Source organism: Mesoplodon mirus (assembly GCF_964341445.2).
Source record: "Mesoplodon mirus genome assembly, chromosome: 4".
NCBI lineage: Eukaryota > Metazoa > Chordata > Mammalia > Artiodactyla > Ziphiidae > Mesoplodon > Mesoplodon mirus.
In genome coordinates, this window is record NC_138979.1 from 45,297,130 (window position 1) to 45,315,689 (window position 18,560).

The 18,560-nt window shown below is 37.7% G+C and overlaps 1 protein-coding gene across 1 annotated transcript in view; it reads left to right on the forward strand.

Moving 5' to 3' along the window:
- Nucleotides 1-18,560, forward strand: part of UNC13C (unc-13 homolog C) — a gene marked incomplete at its 3' end in the record, with an annotated part of 622,886 nt that overhangs the window by 294,782 nt on the left and 309,544 nt on the right. The window lies entirely within an intron of this gene.

Sequence of the window (18,560 nt, forward strand, 5' to 3'; positions counted from 1 at the left end):
ATTAAGGATTTGGTAACTCACTACCATCATCTTCTCAATTCTTATTCCATTCCCATGTGCTGTTCTTTGACTAGCAGCATCAGCAGCACCTGGGAACTTAGAAATGTAAAATTTCTACCTTACTTCAGACCTATTGAATCAGAAACTCTAAAGGTGAGGCCCAGCAATCTGTGTTTTAATATTCCCAACACATGATTCTCATACACTCTGAAGTTAGAGAACCAATGCCTTACTTGATATCTGAGAAAACTAAAGCCTGATGATTAAAGTGCGTCGTCCAACGTTACAAAGCCTGTTAGCATCAGAGACACATCTAGAGTCCTTACGGTGTTGACCGTAACTTTAGACTATATCCTTCCTTCCTATATTTATCTCAGTGCTGCTAATTTGGTGAAATCAAGATTTATTGACCACCCATAGAACCCAAATACTAGAGTAAATGTGATCCTGTAAAAGTGAGCCATACAGAAACACACCCCTTACTGAGGAGTTTCAGTAAGGATTCAGAATGGGGTTATATTACTTGTCCAGAGTTTATCTTTTGAAACCTGGTCTAAGTTTATAAATGCATTCTGTTCAGATATAAACCATATATAATATGTAAACTCTGTACATGTATCAGGACTATTCTTTCATATTAGAGATCAAATCATATTTTCATGTGAACAGAATAAATGCTGACCCAGATAGTCAATCATTTTCAGCCAACTTGATGGATATATTGGACCAAAATCTTCAAGGTTTATTGCTCAGAGAATTTAATCAGCAGTCATATTTCTAGAACATCATATGTAAGAATGATTTTTTAAAATTTTCTGATAGTGTGTGCTTTTTCAGTTTACAGAATGTCCTAAAGCTAAACAACAAAGGCTTATAGATTCTTAGGTATGAAGAAGAACTTAGAGGTCGCCCAATTGAACCTCCCTCTGAATCAGGAAACCCTGTTTTTGCATCCCTCACTAGTTGTTATCATCCCTTTGTTTGCTCACCTGCAATAATAGGGAGCTCACTCCTTTTTCTTTTAATTGAAGTATAATTGATTTACAATGTTGTGCTAATTTCTGCTGTAAAGCAGAGTGACTCAGTTATACACATATATCCATTCTTTTTTATCTTCTTTTCCATTATGGTTTATCCCAGGAGATTAGATATAGTTCTCCATGGTATACATTAGGACTTTGCTGTTTATCCATTCTAAATGTAATAGTTGGCATCTACTAACCCCAGACTCCCAGTTGACCCCTCTCCCTTTCCCACTCCCCCTTGGCAACCACAAGTCTGTTCTTTATGTCTGTGAGTCTGTTTCTGTTTTGTAGGTAGGTTCTTTTGTTCCATGTTTTAGATTCCACATATAAGTGATACTATATGGTATTTGTCTTTCTCTTTCTGACTTCACTTAGTATTATGATCTCTAGTTACATCCATGTTGCTGCAAATGGCATTATTTCATTATTTTTTAGTATTCCATTGTATGTACATACTACATCTTCTTTATCCATTCATCTGTCAATGGACATTTAGGTTGTTTTCATGTCTTGGCTATTGTGAACAGTGCTGCTATGAACATAGGGGTACTTGTATCTTTTTGAATTGTAGTTTTTTCTGGGTATATGCCCAGGAGTGGGATTGCTGGATCATATGGTAGTTCTAATTTTAGTTTTCTGAGAAACTTCCATACTGTTTTCCACAGTGGCTGCACCAACTTACATTCCCACCAACAGTGTAGGAACATTCCCTTTTCTCCATACTCTCTCCAGCATTTGTTATTTATAAGCTTTTTAATGATGGCCATTCTGACTGGTGTGAGGTGGTACCTCATTGTAGCTTTGATTTGCATTTCTCTAATAATTAGTGATGTTGAGCATCTTTTCATGTGCCTATTGGCATCTGTATGTCATCTTTGGAGAAATGTCTATTAAGGTCTTCTGCCCATTTTTCAATTGGGTTGTATGGTTTCCTTTGCTGCATAAAAGCTTGTAAGTTTGATTAGGTCCCATTTGTTTATTTTTGGTTTTATTTCTATTGCCTTGGGAGCCTGACCTACAAAAACATGGTATGATTTATGTCAGAGAATGTTTTGCCTGTGCTCTCTTATAGGAGTTTATCATGTCATGTCTTATGTTAAATAAGTCTTTAAGCCATTTTGAGTTTATTTTTGAGCATGGTGTGAGGGTGCGTTCTAACTTCATTGACTTACATGCATCTGTCCAACTTTCCCAGCACCAATTGCTGAAGAGTCTGTCTTTTTCCCATTTTATACTCTTGCCTCCTTTGTTGAAGATAAATTGGCCATAGGTGTGTGGGTTTATTTCTGGGCTTTCCATTGTTTTCCCCCATTGATCCGTATATCTGTTTTTGTACCAATACCACACTGTTTTGATTACTGTAGCTTTGTAGTATTGTCTGAAGTCTGGGAGAGTTATGCCTCCTGCTTTGTTTTTTTTCCTCAGGATTTCTTTTGGCAATTCTGCATCTTTTATAGTTCCATATAAATTTTTGGATTATTTGTTCTACTCCTGTGAAAAATATCATGGGTATTTTGATAGGGATCACATTAAATCTGTAGATTGCTTTGGGTAGTATTGCCATTTTAACAATATTAATTCTTCCAATCCAAGAGCATGGGATATCTTTCCGTTTCTTTGAATCCTCTTTTATTTCCTTTATTAATGTTTTAATATTCTCAGCATAAAAGTCTTTCACCTCCTTGGTCAGGACTTATTCCTAGGCATTTTATTTTTTTGGTGCAATTTTAAAAGGTTTTTTTTTTTTTTACATTCCCTTTCTGATATTTCATTGTTAGTGTAAAAGAATGTAACTGATTTCTGAATGTTAATCTTGTATCCTGCCACTTTGCTGAATTCATATATTAGATCTAATAGTTTTTGTATGGAGTCCTTAGGGTTTTCTATATATAGTATCATGTCACCTGCATATAGTGACAATTTTACCTCTTCCCTTCCAATTTGGATACCTTTTATTTCTTTTTCTTGTCTGATTGCTGTGACTAGGACTTCCAATACTATATTGAATAGAAGTGGTGAGAGTGGGCATCCTTGGCTTGTCCCAGATTTTAGCAGGATGGCTTTCAGCTTTTCACCATTGAGTGTTATATTGGTTGTGGGTTTGTCATAAACAGTTTTTATTATGTTGAGATATGTTCCCTCTATACCCACTTTTGTAAGAGTTTTTACCATGATTAGATATTGAATTTTGTCAAATGTTTTTTCTGCATCTATTGAGATGATCATGTTGTTTTTGACTTTTCTTTTGCTAATGTGGTGTATTATATTGATTAATTTGCATATGTTGAACCATCCTTGTGAACTTGGGGTGAATCCCACTTGGTTGTGGTGTATGATCTTTTTAATCTGTTGTTGGACTTGATTTGCTAATATTTTGTTGAGAATTTTTGCATCTATAGTCATCAAAGATATTGGCCTGTAATTTTCTTTTTTGGTGGTATCTTTGTCTGGTTTTGTTATCAGTGTGATGGTGGCTTCATAAAATGTCTTTGAGAGTGGTCCCTCCTCTTCAATCTTTTGGAAGAGTTTAAGGAGGATTGGAATAAGTTCTTTGTATGTGTGGTAGAATTCTCCTGTGAAGCCATCTGGTCCTAGACTTTTGTTTGTAGGGAGGTTTTTTTGTTTTGTTTTGTTTTAATTACAGATTCTAATTTATTTCTAGTGATCGGTTTGTTCAGATTATCTATTTCTTCTTGATTCAATTTTGGTGGGCTGTATGTTTCTAGGAAGTTGTCCATTTCTTCTAGGTTGTCAGATTTGTTGGCATATAATTGATCATAGTATTCTCCTACGATTTTTTGTATTTCTGCAGTATCAGTTGAGATTTCTTCTTTTCATGTCTTATTTTGTTTATTTGGGTTCTCTCTCTTGTCTTCTTGATTATCCTGGCCAGAGATTTGTCAATTTTTTTACCATTTCAAAGAACCAGCTCTTGGTTTAATTGATTTTTTTCCTATTTTTTAACCCCTATTTTATTTATTTCTACCCTGATTCTTTTTTTTTTTTTTTTTTCCGGTATGCGGGCCTCTCACCGCTGTGGCCTCTCCTGTTGCGGAGCACAGGCTCCGGACGCGCAGGCTCAGCGGCCACGGCCCACGGGCCCAGCCGCTCCATGGCACGCGGGATCCTCCCGGACCGGGGCACAAACCCGTGACCCCTGCATCGGCAGGCGGACTCTCAACCACTGTGCCACCAGGGAAGCCCTACCCTGATTCTTATTATTTCCTTCCTTCTGATGATGTTAGGATTTGTCTGTTCTTTTTTTTCTAATTTTTTAGATGGTAGGTTAGCTTGTTTATTTGAGATTTTTGTTGTTTTTTGAGGAAGACATGTATCACTATGGACTTCCCTCTAAAAATTGCTTTTGCTGCATCCGATAGATTTTGTATAGTTGTGTTTTCATTGTCATTTGTCTCAAGGTATTTTTAAATTTGCTTTTTGGTTTCCTAGTTGACCCACTGGTTTTTTAGTAGCATGTTGTGTAGTCTCCATTTAATCGTTTTTTCCTCATTTCTTTTCCCATGGTTGATTTCTAGTTTCAGGCCATTGTGGTCAGGGAAGATGCTTGAAATAATTTCTATACTCTTAAGTTTTTTGAGGTTAGTTTTGTGCCCTAGTATGTGGTTAATCCTAGAGAATGTTCCATGTGCCCTTGAAAAGGATATGTATTCTTTTTTTTTAAATGTAATGTCCTGAAAATATCAATTAAGACTAACTGTTCTATTGTATCATTTAGGATCCTGTTACCTCATTGATTTTCTGTCTAGATCTGTTCATTGATGTGAGTGGGGTGTTAACATTTCCTACTATTGTTGTATTCTCATCAATTTCTCCCTTTATGTCTGTTAGTATTTGTTTTATGTATCTGGGTGCTCCTATATTAGGTGTATATACATTGATGAGTGTAAAATCTTCTTCTTGTATTGATCCTTTTACCATTATATAGTGTCCTTCTTTATCTTTCTTTATGGCCTTTGTTTTAAAGTCTGATATGAATATTGCAACTCCTGCTTTCTTGTCATTTCCATCTGCATGAAATATCTTTTTCCATCCCCTCACTTTCAATCTATGTGTGTCCTTTGCTCTAAGGTGTGTCTCTTGTAGGCAGCATATTGTAGACTCTAGTTTTTTTATCCAGTCTGCCACTCTATATCTTTTAATTGAAGCATTCAGCCCATTAACATTTAAGATATTTATTGATACATATGTATTTATTGCCATTTTAAACCTTGTTTTCCAGTTGATTCTGTGTTTCTTCTTTGTTCCTTTGTTTTTCTTTCTGTGGTTTGATGATTTCCTTTTATTTTATGCTTGTGTTCTTTTGGGGTTTTGTGAATCTATTTTATGTTTTTGATTTGTGGCTGCCCTGTTTTTCAAGTATGTTAACCCCTTTATCTGCTTGCTTTAGACTGATAGTCATATAGGCTCAAACACATTCTAAAAAAAAGAATCTACATGCACATTCTTAAAAAAAATAATCTACATTTTCCATTTTATTACTCTCCTTCCACACATTTTATGATTTTGATGTTCTTTTTTACATCTTCATGTTTATCCTTTTCCTGTTCCATGTGTTTATCATTGCTTTCAGAGTAGTTTTTTTTTCTTTAATCATCTGTATACTGGCTAATTTAAGTGATTTACTTTCCAATTGTGATTTCCTCCTTCCTATATCTGCTTGTTTCTTTTCTATTTAGAGAAGAACTTTCAACATTTCTTTTAAGGTAGGTTTAGTATTCCTGTATTCTTTTAGTTTTTGCTTGTCTTAGAAATTCTTTATTTCTCCTATTTTAAATGATAATCTTGCTTGGTACAGTATTCTAGGTTGCAGATTTTTCTCTTTCAAGACTTTGAGTATATTTTGCCACTCCCTTCTAGTCTGTAGAGTTTCTGTAGAGAAATCAGCTGATAGCCTTATGGGGGTTCCCTTGTAATTAACACTTTGTTTTTATCTTGCTGCCTTTAGAATCCTCTCTTTATCTTTAACTTTGCCATTTTTATTATACTATGTCTTGGTGTAGGTCTGTTTGGGTTCATCTTGTTTGGGACCCTCTATGCTTCCTATATCTAGATATCTGTTTCCTTATTTAGGTTTGGGAAGTTTTCAGCCATAATTTCTTCAAATACATTTTCAATCCCTTTTTCTCTTTCTTCTCCTTCTGGATCCCTATTATGCATAGATTGGCATGCTTTATATTATCCCATAGGTCTCCTATATTGCTTTCATTTTTTAAAATTTGGTTTTCAATCTGCTGTTTTGATTGGCTAATTTTCATTATTTTATCTCCCAGATCACTTAATTTCTTCTTCTGCATTATTCATTCTGCTATTCATTGCCTTTAGCTCAGCTTTCATCTTGGCAAATGAATTTTCTAATTTTTCTTGACTCCTCTTTATAGTTTCTAGTTCCTTTTTACAGCAATCTGCATTTCTATCAATAGCCTTTCTTAATTCCTTCAGTATTTTCATTACTTCCTTTTTGAACTCTGTCTATTAGACTGAAGAAGTCTGTTTCATTGTTTCCTCTTTCAGGGGAATTCTCTTGGTCTTTTAAGTGAGAATCATTCCTCTACTTCTTCATTTTGCTTACATTTCTCTTACTCTGTGAGTTTAAGAGAAACAATTATCTACTGTAGTCTTGGAGGGCTATTTATATGTGGAAGCATCACTGCATAACTTGTATGGATTTAATATTTTTTGCCATAGGGGCTGTTTTTGGTTTGGATGCTTGCCATCTCTTTCCTCACTGTGTGCTGGCCGTTATCCCCTTGATAGAGGGGGTGTGCAGGTGCATGGCCTGTATGCACTCCCGGGAAGGTGGGGGCAGCAGTTGGTGCCCAGTCATGGGATCCTCAGCAGCAGCTGTGGTCTGCGTCCACCTCTGGAGTCTGAAATGGCAGCCGTGTCTCACGCTTGCCCCTGGAGCTCGTGTAGGCAGTGCCCTGCCACCTGAGAGCACTCTCCTGGAAAAGGAAGCTCCTATTTTGGTCCTGCCCCTCTCCTCATGTGCCCCCAGACAATGGTGCCTTGTCTCTCTGGCAGGCCCAGACTTCTTCCCATACTCCCTCAGTTGTGTTACACCACACCCTAGCCCCCTCAAGCTGTCTCTACAAAGCCAACCACAGTCTTCACCCAGGACCTGACCTCCAAAGCCCAAGCCTCAGCACCCAGACCCTGCCAGCCCCAGCAGATGAGCATCTCAGGCTGGGGAGTGCAGGGCAGTGGCACCTACCATCTGTGAAGGTCTCTCTCTGCTTTGCCCTACATAAACCAGTTACTGTGCTCTCCTCTGAGGCTCCAAAGCTCCCCCTCTGTCCTGGCTGATTGCCCTGCAAGTGAGGGGACTTCCCAGGGTACGCAAACCTTCCCTCTTTCACGGCTTCCTCTCTGGGCTGCAGGTCCCGTGCTGATTCCTTTCTCTCTCTCTCTCTTTTTTTTTTCCTTTTTTTCTTTTGTCCTACCCAGTTATATGGAGATTTTCTTGCCCTTTTGGGAGTCTGAGATCTTCTGCCAGCATTCAGTAGATGTTCTGTGAGAACGGTTGCACATGTAGATGTATTTTTGATGTATCTGTGGGAGAAGGTGAGCACCATATCCTACTACTCCACCATCTTCATCCAATCTCTGGGAGTTCATTCCTTTTGAGGCAACCTATTTTGAAACTGGGCAGCCATGATGAAGTCTGTGACTACTCTCTGCTCTGTCCCATGTCAATGGCTATAAGAACTCATCAGAGCAACTAGTATAAAATTTGATTACAATTAAAATGTAACTATGATTTAATAGTCTAAAGTAAATGAACTGTACTGCCAAGAGAACTATGTTTAAAAAAACCCACAAAACAAAACAAAAATCTTCTGGAAAGAATCCCAGTAAAAGAAAGGATCAAGTTAAATTTATTCCAAAATATCTCTGTGAGCTGATGTCAGATTTCTTCATCGCCATGTTTCTGATATTCTGAGAAGCACAACCATGTTAATACAGAAAAAAATGGTAAATGTATGGTAGTTTAAAACAGAAGAATCATAGATCCTTCAACTTATTACTTTCATTTTTCTATTACTTTTTTAACTTAAGTAAACAATAACAATAAAAAAATTTTTGGATGCTTTTTTGGTATCCAGTGACTTGCAGGTGAATTTGGATCTCATCATACTTATAAGACAGTGAGACAAAGCCCCTGCTCACATTGAAAATTGTCTGAAGCAGAGGTCGGCTTTTTTTTTTTGGAAAGGCCAGAGAGTAAGTATTTTCAGCTTTGTGGGTCCTATGGTGTCTGTCACAGCCACTCAGTTCTACATTCCTAGTGCATAAGCAGCTGTAGATACTAAGTAAACAAAATAGCATGGCTGTGCTCTGATAAAACTCTTTTAAAAACAAAATCTATGGGGTGAGTTTGGCTGTGGACTTTAGATTGCCAACTGCTTGTCTAAAGAGTGAGAGCAAGGTAGATAAACATAAGGAAAAAAGAATGCCTGCTTTTTGTGGGATAAATTGACAATTGCACTTTGACAGTAACAAACTGTGGCACATTACCTCTACTACTGGTTACACATTTGATTTGATATTGATATTTTTATTTATTAAGTGTTTCTATTAGCACTGAGTACTCATCAAGGTGGCCTTGACATTTCCCTCAGCTTGACAAAACTTTATAGACAGGCTTCTTTCTGTCTCTAGACCCCAGGCCTCCCCCTCACCTTGGCCCTTACAGAATCCAGAAAGTCTAACCTCAGAGGGCCCTACCTTTCCTTTCCTCAGAGCATTTATTTTAGAAAACTTACTATATTTTTTCTCTGTCCTTTTGAGATATAAAAAATTTTAAAGCCTCTTGCCAGTTTTTCAGCCTGGGACCAGCTTTCTCAAGGACCTGGGAGACATCCCTTTCAAATGGCCTCATCAAGGAAGATAGCTCTTGTTTCTCAGTCTCTGTGGGAGCATAGGATCGTAACTTGGGTAGCTGCCTTACTCAAAGTTGTACTGCTACCTCCTGTCATGAGAGTGAGAGAAAGTTTATTGTTGCTTTGGGTAAGGCCAATTAGCAAACACACATGACTGGGATTCCCCCCACTCCAGCTCTTAGAAACTTTCCCCTCCATCAATCCACCTCAGCTCTTAAAAACTTTCTCATTTTTTATTTCAGTGAAGTTAAGTTCAGACTAAGTTCTGGTTTCTCTTCCCTATTGCATAGCCTTGAATAAAATGTTGCTCTCCTATTTAATTTTGTCCACTGCAATTTTTGCTTTTATGGCACAAAAATTATCATCTCACCAGAGTATTTTTTAAAAAAATCCTATTGTTTGACAATCTGATAACTCCTAAAAAAATTTGCTACCAACATAGGTATAATCTTTTCATTTACTATTCATTAGTGATCATTAGTTGATGAAATTAATTATTTTAATAGGAAAATACATATGTACTCATTTTATATCAGTATGTAGCTATCATAATTGTATATATAGCAATATAATCATGCTTAAGAGAGATAAAGAGACTGGAGTGCCTTAGAGGGGTACTTGAATTCTATACAAAGATTTACAAATTGAAATCTTGAATCAAGGAGTTACACATCTTTTACTAGTGCTTTGTAAGAAGTTCTGGGTGCATAATAGAAAAGCAGAACATATTTGTAATTGAATGTATGAGAAACAGAAATTGTTTATCAGAATTACATTTATTAACCTCTCCTGGCATATTTCTTCATGTCAGAAATTTTCAGTTGCCAAAAACAAGCAAAGTGGAACTTGAATGTTTAATTAAGCTGGCATAGGTATCTATTCTACCAATTATGTTGCATTTAAGTGTTTTAGAGCATACTGTATTGAATGCTCATTTCTTGTAATCTGGAGAAATTTCAGAGTACTGGCATTCTTTTGTCAAGTTTTGAAACACAACTTTCAGAGATGATTTTGATCATATTTTCCACATGATACATTTGTAACTTGTCCTAAACTATTGTTGGCCAATGAATAATGCAGCCACAACAAAAAAGACTTGATGAATAACCAATTTATCTTTGAATTTAAACTCGTTGCCTATTGAATCGGTAATATCTGTTGTTTTGAAACCTTGCTGGAGGGAATCAAGAAACATAACCAGAAAACCAACCAAACAACAATAAAACAGACCTAGATATATCAAGCCTATCTCAGAAGTATCCCCTCTTATTTTTAAAACACAAAATTAAGAAACTCAGCTTCAAGGAAGAAACGTATGTACTCTCTATATAGTATGGATACTTAAAAGTTTGGGAAAGGACAAAACTGTTTAATTCTTTGGACTTCCCTAGACAACATTGGATCAGAAAAAGGAATCAAATCACAGTTTCTTTTGATATTTAAAGTCCCCTTATGCTTAGCCAGATCCCCAGGTAAATTCATAATCTTGCTCCTTTACTAGAGATTGCTTGGTTTCTTTCAAGCATACTCCCATTTCTCTGAAGACAGATTTGGAGCACAAATAAATAAAGGGGTTGTATTATTAAGCCATAGAGTCTGGATGTACATTATTAAATTTTCCTCTTGTGTATTTCTCCTCATAAGCAGGAGCCTGAATCTATTCTGCTAGTAAATAACCTGAACATTAATACCAAACCTTCCAGTCCTCCAGGGTACCCCCTGCTTACTGTAAATATTTCTTCCTTTTTACGAGAGAACATTTGCTATGAGGGCACAAGGTATTAGTCCTATTTGTTCCATAAAAATCTCTTTTGTTTTGGAGCATTCATGTTTTGGAGGAAAGGGATTAGTTTTCCTGTTTGGACAAGTGATTGATCAAGGACCTGGAGGATCTGTTCCCACATGGTATATTCAACCATCCATCTAACATAAAAGCAATTTTCCTATTTGTGACAGTAAGAATGAGGGTCTGCTCCCTTTTACAAAGGAGCACGCTATTCCACATGTTTAGCATGAGGTCGGGCAAAAAACCTGTTTACAACATGAGAATTCTGAGAGATTTAGATGCTTTTCATCTGTTTATGCAAATATATATATTCTTAATATTCTGACAGACCACCTGTTCACCCCTAAACAATCGGGAATTTCATGTCAAGCACTAAGGATTAAATCATCCTCTAGAGGTGATTTCTGTCAAGGAAATACATTTTAACTGAGTGTTTAACAAGTCTTTCATTTATTTTAAAATGAAGCCCAAGGTGTCTCACAAAATTTGAGATTCTCTTAGACAATAGTCATGCCTCTATAATACCAAACGACAGAAAAACATTAGGTCATTGTTTCTTACATTGGCATGCTTAACAAACAACATATACTTTAGCACTGGTCATCTTTATGTAATTTACATTTGAACGGGAACTGTTGAGATACACTACTTTAAAGCCACTACTCATTGTTAGAGCTATGAGCCTGCTTTCTTTCTTTCCATTTTTTTTTTTGTAACATCTTTATTGGAGTATAATTGCTTTACAATTGTGTGTTTATTTCTGCTTTATAACAAAGTGAATCAGCTATATGTATACATATACCCCAATATCTCCTCTCTCTTTTATCTCCCTCCCACACTCCCTATCCCACCCATCTAGGTGGACACAAAGCACCGAGCTGATCTCCCTGTGCTACACAGCTGCTTCCCACTAGCTATCTATTTTCCATTTGGTAGTGTATATATGTCCATGCCACTTTCTCACTTTGTCCCAGCTTACCCTTCCCCCTCCCTGTGTTCTCAAGTCCATTCTCTATGTCTGTGTCTTTATTCCTGTCCTGCCACTAGGTTCTTCAGAAACTTTTTTTTTTTTTTAGATTCCATATATATGTGTTAGCATACGGTATTTGTTTTTCTCTTTCTGACTACTTACTTCACTCTGTATAACAGACTCTAGGTCCATCCACCTCACTACAAATAACTCAATTTCGTTTCTTTTTATGGCTAAGTAATATTCTACTGTATATATGTGCCACATCTTCTTTATCCATTCATCTGTCGATGGACACTTAGGTTGCTTCCATGTCCTGGCTATTGTAAATAAATCTGCAATGAACATTGTGATACAGTACTCTTTTTGAATTATGGTTTTCTCAAGGTACATGCCCAGCAGTGGGACTGCTGAGTTGCATGGTAGCTCTACGTCTAGTTTTCCAAGGAACCTCCACACTGCTTTCAACAGTGGCCATACCAATTCACATTCCCACCAACAGTGCACGAGGTTTCCCCCCTCCAGGATCCATTGTCTGTAGATATTTTGATGATGGCCATTCTGACTGGTGTGAGGTGATACCTCATTGTAGTCTTGATTTGCATCTCTCTAGCCATTAGCGCTGTTGAGCATCCTTTCATGTGTTTGTTGGCAATCTGTATATCTTCTTTGGAGAAACATTCATCCAGGTCTTCTGACCTTCATTTGAAGGATAAGCTAGTTTGTGTTAAGCAGTATGTATTGGTTCGGTCATTTGCATCATATTCCTTAGTATTTATTGGTGGCAGAGTGTTTGCCTAGGTACAGAATTAATAGCCCTTAGGAATGACTGCTGCTGGTGTGTATTTTTGTAAATGTTATGCACTCACTGAAAGGAATAAAAACACACACAAAAGAAAATGACTTTTTTTTTTTTTTGCCAAGGACAGTGTTGATGCCTAAAAAAAAATGATGCTGTAAAATGGTGAAAGCTTCTTTCTGAATAGCCCTTGATTGGGCTGTTTGTTTTTCTGATATTGAGCTGTATGAACTACTTCTAAATTTTTGAGATTAATCCTTTGTCAGTTGCTTCATCTGCAAACATTTTCTCCCATTCTGAGGGTTGTCAGCACGTCCCCTTTATGTTTTACTTTGCTGTGCAAAAGCTTCTAAGTTTCACTAGGTCCCATTTGTTTATCTTTGTTTTTATTTCCATTTCTCTAGGAGCTGGGTCATAAGGGATCTTGCTGTGATTTATGTCATAGAGTGTTCTGCCTATGTTTTCCTCGAAGAGTTTTATAGTGTCTGGCCTTACATTTAGGTCTTTAATCCATTTTGAGTTTATTTTTGTGTATGGTTTTAGAGAGTATTCTAATTTCATACTTTTACATGGATCTGTCCAGTTTTCCCAGCACCACTTATTGTAGAGGCTGTCTTTTCTCCATTGTATATTCTTGCCTCCTTTATCAAAGATAAGGTGACCATATATGCGTGGGTTTATTTCTGGGCTTTCTATCCTGTTCCATTGATCTATATTTCTGTTTTTGTGCCAGTACCATACTGTCTTGATTACTGTAGCTTTGTAGTATAGTCTGAAGTCAGGGAGGATAATTCCTCTAGCTCCCTTTATCTTTGTCAAGATTGCTTTGGCTATTCGGGGTTTTTTGCATTTCCAAACAAATTGTGAATTTTTTTGTTCTACTTCTGTGAAAAATGCCAGTGGTAGTTTGTTAAGGCTTGCATTGAATCTGTAGATTGCTTTGGGTAGTATAGTCATTTTCACAGTGTTGATTCTTCCAGTCCAAAAAACATGGTATATCTCTCTATCTGTTTGTATCATCTTGAATTTCTTTCATCAGTGTCTTATAGTTTTCTGCATACAGGTCTTTTGTCTCCTTAGATAGGTTTATTCCTAGATATTTCATTCTTCTTGTTGCAATGGTAAAGAAAAGTGTTTTCTTAAATTCACTTTTAGATTTTTCATCATTAGTGTATAGGAATGCTAGAGACTCCTGTGCATTAATTTTGTATCCTGCAACTTTACCAAACTCATTGATTAGCTCTAGTATTTTTCTGGTAGCATCTTTAGGATTCTCTATGTATAGTATCATGTCATCTGCAAACAGTGACAGCTTTACTTCTTTTCTGATTTGGATTCCTTTCATTTCTTTTTCTTCTCTGATTGCTGTGAAAAAAACTTCCAAATCTATGTTGAATAATAGTGGTGAGAGTGGGCAACTTTGTCTTCTTTCTGATCTTAGTTGAAATGGTTTCAGTTTTTCACCATTGAGAATGATGTTGGCTGTGGGTTTGTCGTATATGGCCTTTATTATGTTGACGAAAGTTCCCTCTCTGCCTACTTTCTGTAGGGTTTTTTCATAAATGGTTGCTGAATTTTGTTGAAAGCTTTTTCTGAATCGATTAAGATGATCATATGGTTTTTCTCCTTCAGTTAATTAATATGGTATGTCACTTTATTGATTTGCGTATATTGAAGAATCCTTGCATTCCTGGGATAAACCCCACTTGATCATGGTGTATGATCCTTTTAATGTGCTGTTGCGTTCTCTTTGTTAGTATTTTGTTGAAGATTTTTGCATCTATGTTCATCAGTGATACTGGCCTGTAGTTTTCTTTCTTTGTGACATCTTTGTCTTGTTTTGGTATCAGAGTGATGGTGGCCTCGAAGAATGAGTTTGGGAGTGTTCCTCCCTCTGCTATATTTTGTAAGAGTTTCAGAAAAATAGGTGTTAGCTCTTCTCTAAATGTTTGAGAGAATTTGCCTGTCAAGCCATCTGGTCCTGGGCTTTTGTTTGCTGGAAGATTTTTAATCAAAGTTTCAATTTCAGTGCTTGTGATTGGTCTGTTCATATTTTCTATTTCTTCCTGGTTCAGTCTCAGAAGGTTATGCATTTCTAATAATTTGTCCGTTTCTTCCAGGTTGTCCATTTTATTGGCATAGGGTTGCTTGTAGTAATCTCTCCTGATCCTTTGTATTTCTGCAGTGTCAGTGGTTGCTTCTCCTTTTTTATTTCTAATTCTGTTGATTTGAAGCTTCTCCCTTTTTTTCTTGATGAGTCTGGCTAATGGTTTATCAATTTTGTTTATCTTCTCAAATAAAAAGTTTTTAATTTTATTGATCTTTGCTATCATTTCCTTCATTTCATTTTCATTTATTTCTAATCGGATCTTTATGATTTCTTTCCTTCTGCTAACTTTGGGTTTTTTTTTTTTTTGTTCTTCTTTCTCTAATTGCTTTAAGTGTAAGGTTAGGTTGTTTATTTGAGGTGTTTCTTGCTTCTTAAGGTAGGATTGTATTGCTATAAACTTCCCTCTTTGAACTGCTTTTGCTGCATCCCATAGGTTTGGGTCATCGTGTTTTCATTGTCATTTGTTTCCAGGTATTTTTTGTTTTTCTCTTCGATTTCTTCACTGATCTTTTGGTTATTAAGTAGTGTATTGTTTAGCCTCCATGTGCTTGTATTTTTTACAGATTTTTTTCCTGTAATTGATATCTAGTCTCATAGCACTGTGGTTGGAAAAGATGCTTGATACAATTTCAATTTTCTTAAATTTACCAAGGCTTGATTTGTGACCTAAGATATGGTCTTTCCTGGAGAATGTTCCATGAGCATCTGAGAAGAATGTGTATTCTGTTGTTTTTGGATGGAATGTCTTATCAATATCAATTAAGTCCATCTTGTTTAATGTATCATTTAAAGCATGTTTCCTTATTTATTTTCATTTTGGGTGATCTGTCCATTGGTGAAAGTGGGGTGTTAAAGTCCCCTACTATGATTGTGTTACTGTCGATTTCCCCTTTTATGGCTGTTAGTATTTGCCTTATGTATTGCGGTGCTCCTATGTTGGGTTCATAAATATTTACAATTGTTATACCTTCTTATTGGATCGATCCCTTGATCATTATGTAGTGTCCTTCTTTGTCTCTTGTAATGGTCTTTATTTTAAAGTCTATTTTGTCTGATATGAGAATTGCCACTCTAGCATTCTTTTGATTTCCAGTTGCATGGAATATCTTTTTCCATCCCTGCACTTTCAGTCTATGTGTGTCCCTAGGTCTGACGTGGGTATCTTGATGACAGGATATATATACAGGTCTTGTTTTTGTATCCACTCAGCCCATCTATGTCTTTTTTTGGAGCATTTAATCCATTTACATTTAAGATAATTATCGATATGTATGTTCCCATTCCCATTTTCTTTACTGTTTTGGGTTTGTTATTGTAGGTCTTTTCCTTCTCTTGTGTTTCCTGCTTAGAGAAATTCCTTTAGCATTTGTTGTAAAGCTGGTTTTGTGGTGCTGAATTGTCTTAGCTTTTGCATGTCTGTAAAGGTTTTAATTTCTCCATCAAATCTGAATCAGATCCTTCCTGGGTAGAGTAATCTTGGTTGTAGTTTTTTCTCCTTCATCACTTTAAATATGTCCTGCCAATCCCTTCTGACCTGCAGAGTTTCTGCTGAAAGGTCAGCTGTTAACCTTATGGGGATTCCCTTGTGTGTTAATTATTGTTTTTCCTTTGCTGCTTTTAATATTTGTTCTTTGTATTTAATTTTTGATAGTTTGATTAATGTGTATCTTGGAATGTTGCTCCTTGGATTTATCCTGTCTGGGACTCTCTTTGCTTCCTAGATTTGATTCACTATTTTCTTTCCCATATTAGGGAAATTTTTAACTATAATGTCTTCACATATTTTCTCAGTCTCTTTCTTTTTCTCTTCTTCTTTTGGGACCCCAATAATTCGAATGTTGGTGCATTTAATGTTGTCCCAGAGGTCTCTCAGACGGTCCTAAGTTCTTTCATTCTTTTTTCTTTATTCTGCTCTGCAGTAGTTATTTCCACTATTTTATCTTCCAGGTCACTTATCCATTCTTCTGCCTCAGTTATTCTGCTATTGTTCCCTTCTAAAGAATTTTTAATTTCATTTATTGTGTTACTCTTCACTGTTGGTTTGCTCTTTAGTTCTTCTAGGTCCTTGTTAAATGGTTCTTGTACTTTCTCTATTCTATCTCCAAGATTTTGGATCATCTATAAATATCATTATTCTGAATTATTTTTCAGGTGGACTGCCTATTTCCTCTTCATTTGTTACGTCTGGTGGGTTTTTACCTTGCTCCTTCATCATGTAGGCTTCCTAATGGAGGCGAGTAGTGCCTGTGTTCTGTTGGATGAGGCTGGATCTTGTCTTTCTGGTGGGCAGGTCCACGTCTGCTGTTGTGTTTTGGGGTGTCTGTGGCCTTATTATGATTTTAGTCAGCCTCTCTGCTAACTGATGGGGTTGTGTTCCTGTCTTGCTGGTTGTTTGGCATAGGGTGTCCAGCACTGTAGCTTGCTAGTCATTGAGTGAAGCTGGGTCTTGGCTTTGAGATGGAGATCTCTGGGAGATATTTGCCGTTTGATATTACATGGAGCTGGTAGGTCTCTTGTGGACCAGTGTCCTGAAGTTGGCTCTCCCACCTCAGAGGCACAGCCCTGATGCCTCGCTGGAGCACCAAGAGCCTTTCATCCACACAGCTCAGAATAAAAGGGAGAAAAAATAGAAAGAAAAAATGAAAGAAAGAAAGAAGATAAAATAAAATAAAGTTATTAAAACAAAAAATAATTATTAGGAAAAAAAGTTTTTAAGTAAAAAAAAAAACCACAGAGACAGAACCCTAGGACAAATAGTAAAAGCAAGGCTATACAGACAAAATCACACACAGAAGCATACACATGCACACTCACAAAAAGAGAAAAAGGGGAAATATATATATATCTTTGCTTGCAAAGTCCACCTCCTCAATTTGGGATGATTCGTTGTCTATTCAGGTATTCCACAGATGCAGGGTACATCGAGTTGATTGTGGAGATTTAATCCACTGCTCCTGAGGCTACTGGAAGAAATTTCCCTTTCTCTTCTTTGTTCACACAGCTCCCGGGGTTCAGCTTTGGATTTGGATCTGCCTCTGCATGTAGGACGCCTGAGGTGTCTGTTCTTCATTTAGACAGGACGGGGTTAAAGGAGCAGCTGATTCGGGGACTCTGGCTCACTCAGGCTGGGGGGAGGGAGGTGTACGTATGTGTGGCAAGCCTGCAGTGGCAGAGGCCGGCGTGACGTTGCACCAGCCTGAGGCATGCCATGCATTCTCCTGGGGAAGTTGTCCCTGGATCACGGGACCTTGGCAGTGTCAGGCTGCACAGACTCCCAGGAGGTGAGGTGTGGAGAGTGACCTGTGCTTGCACACAGACTTCTTGGTGACATCAGCAGCAGCCTTAGCGTCCCGTGCCTGTCACTGGGGTCCGCGCTGTTAGCCGCAGCTCATGCCCGTCTCTGGAGGTCCTTTAAGCCGCTCTCTTAATCCCCACTCCTCACTAACGAGGAAACAAAGAGGGAAGAAAAATTCTCTGGCCTCTTTGGCAGGTCAAGACTTTTTCCCAGACTCCCTCCCGGCTAGCTGTGGTGCACTAGGCCCTTCAGGCTGTGTTCATGCAGCCAACCCCAGTCCTTTCCCTGGGATCCGACCTCTGAAGCCCGAGCCTCAGCTCCCAGCCCCCGCCCATCCCGGCAGTTGAGCAGACAAGCCTCTCGGGCTGGTGAGTGCTGGTCGGCACCATTCCTCTATGCGGGAATCTCTCCATTTTGCCCTCCGCACCCCTGTTACTGCACTCTCCTCCGTGGCTCCGAAGCTCCCCCCCTCCGCCACCCACATTCCCTGCCCATGAAGGGGCTTCCTAGTGTGTGGAAACCTTTCCTCCTTCACAGCTCCCTCCCAGTGGTGCAGCTCCCTTCCCTATTCTTTTGTCTCTTTTTTTTTTTCTTTTTCCTTTTGCCCCATGCAGGTACTTGGGGAGTTTCTTGCACTTTGGGAGGTCTGAGGTCTTCTGCCAGCATTCAGTAGA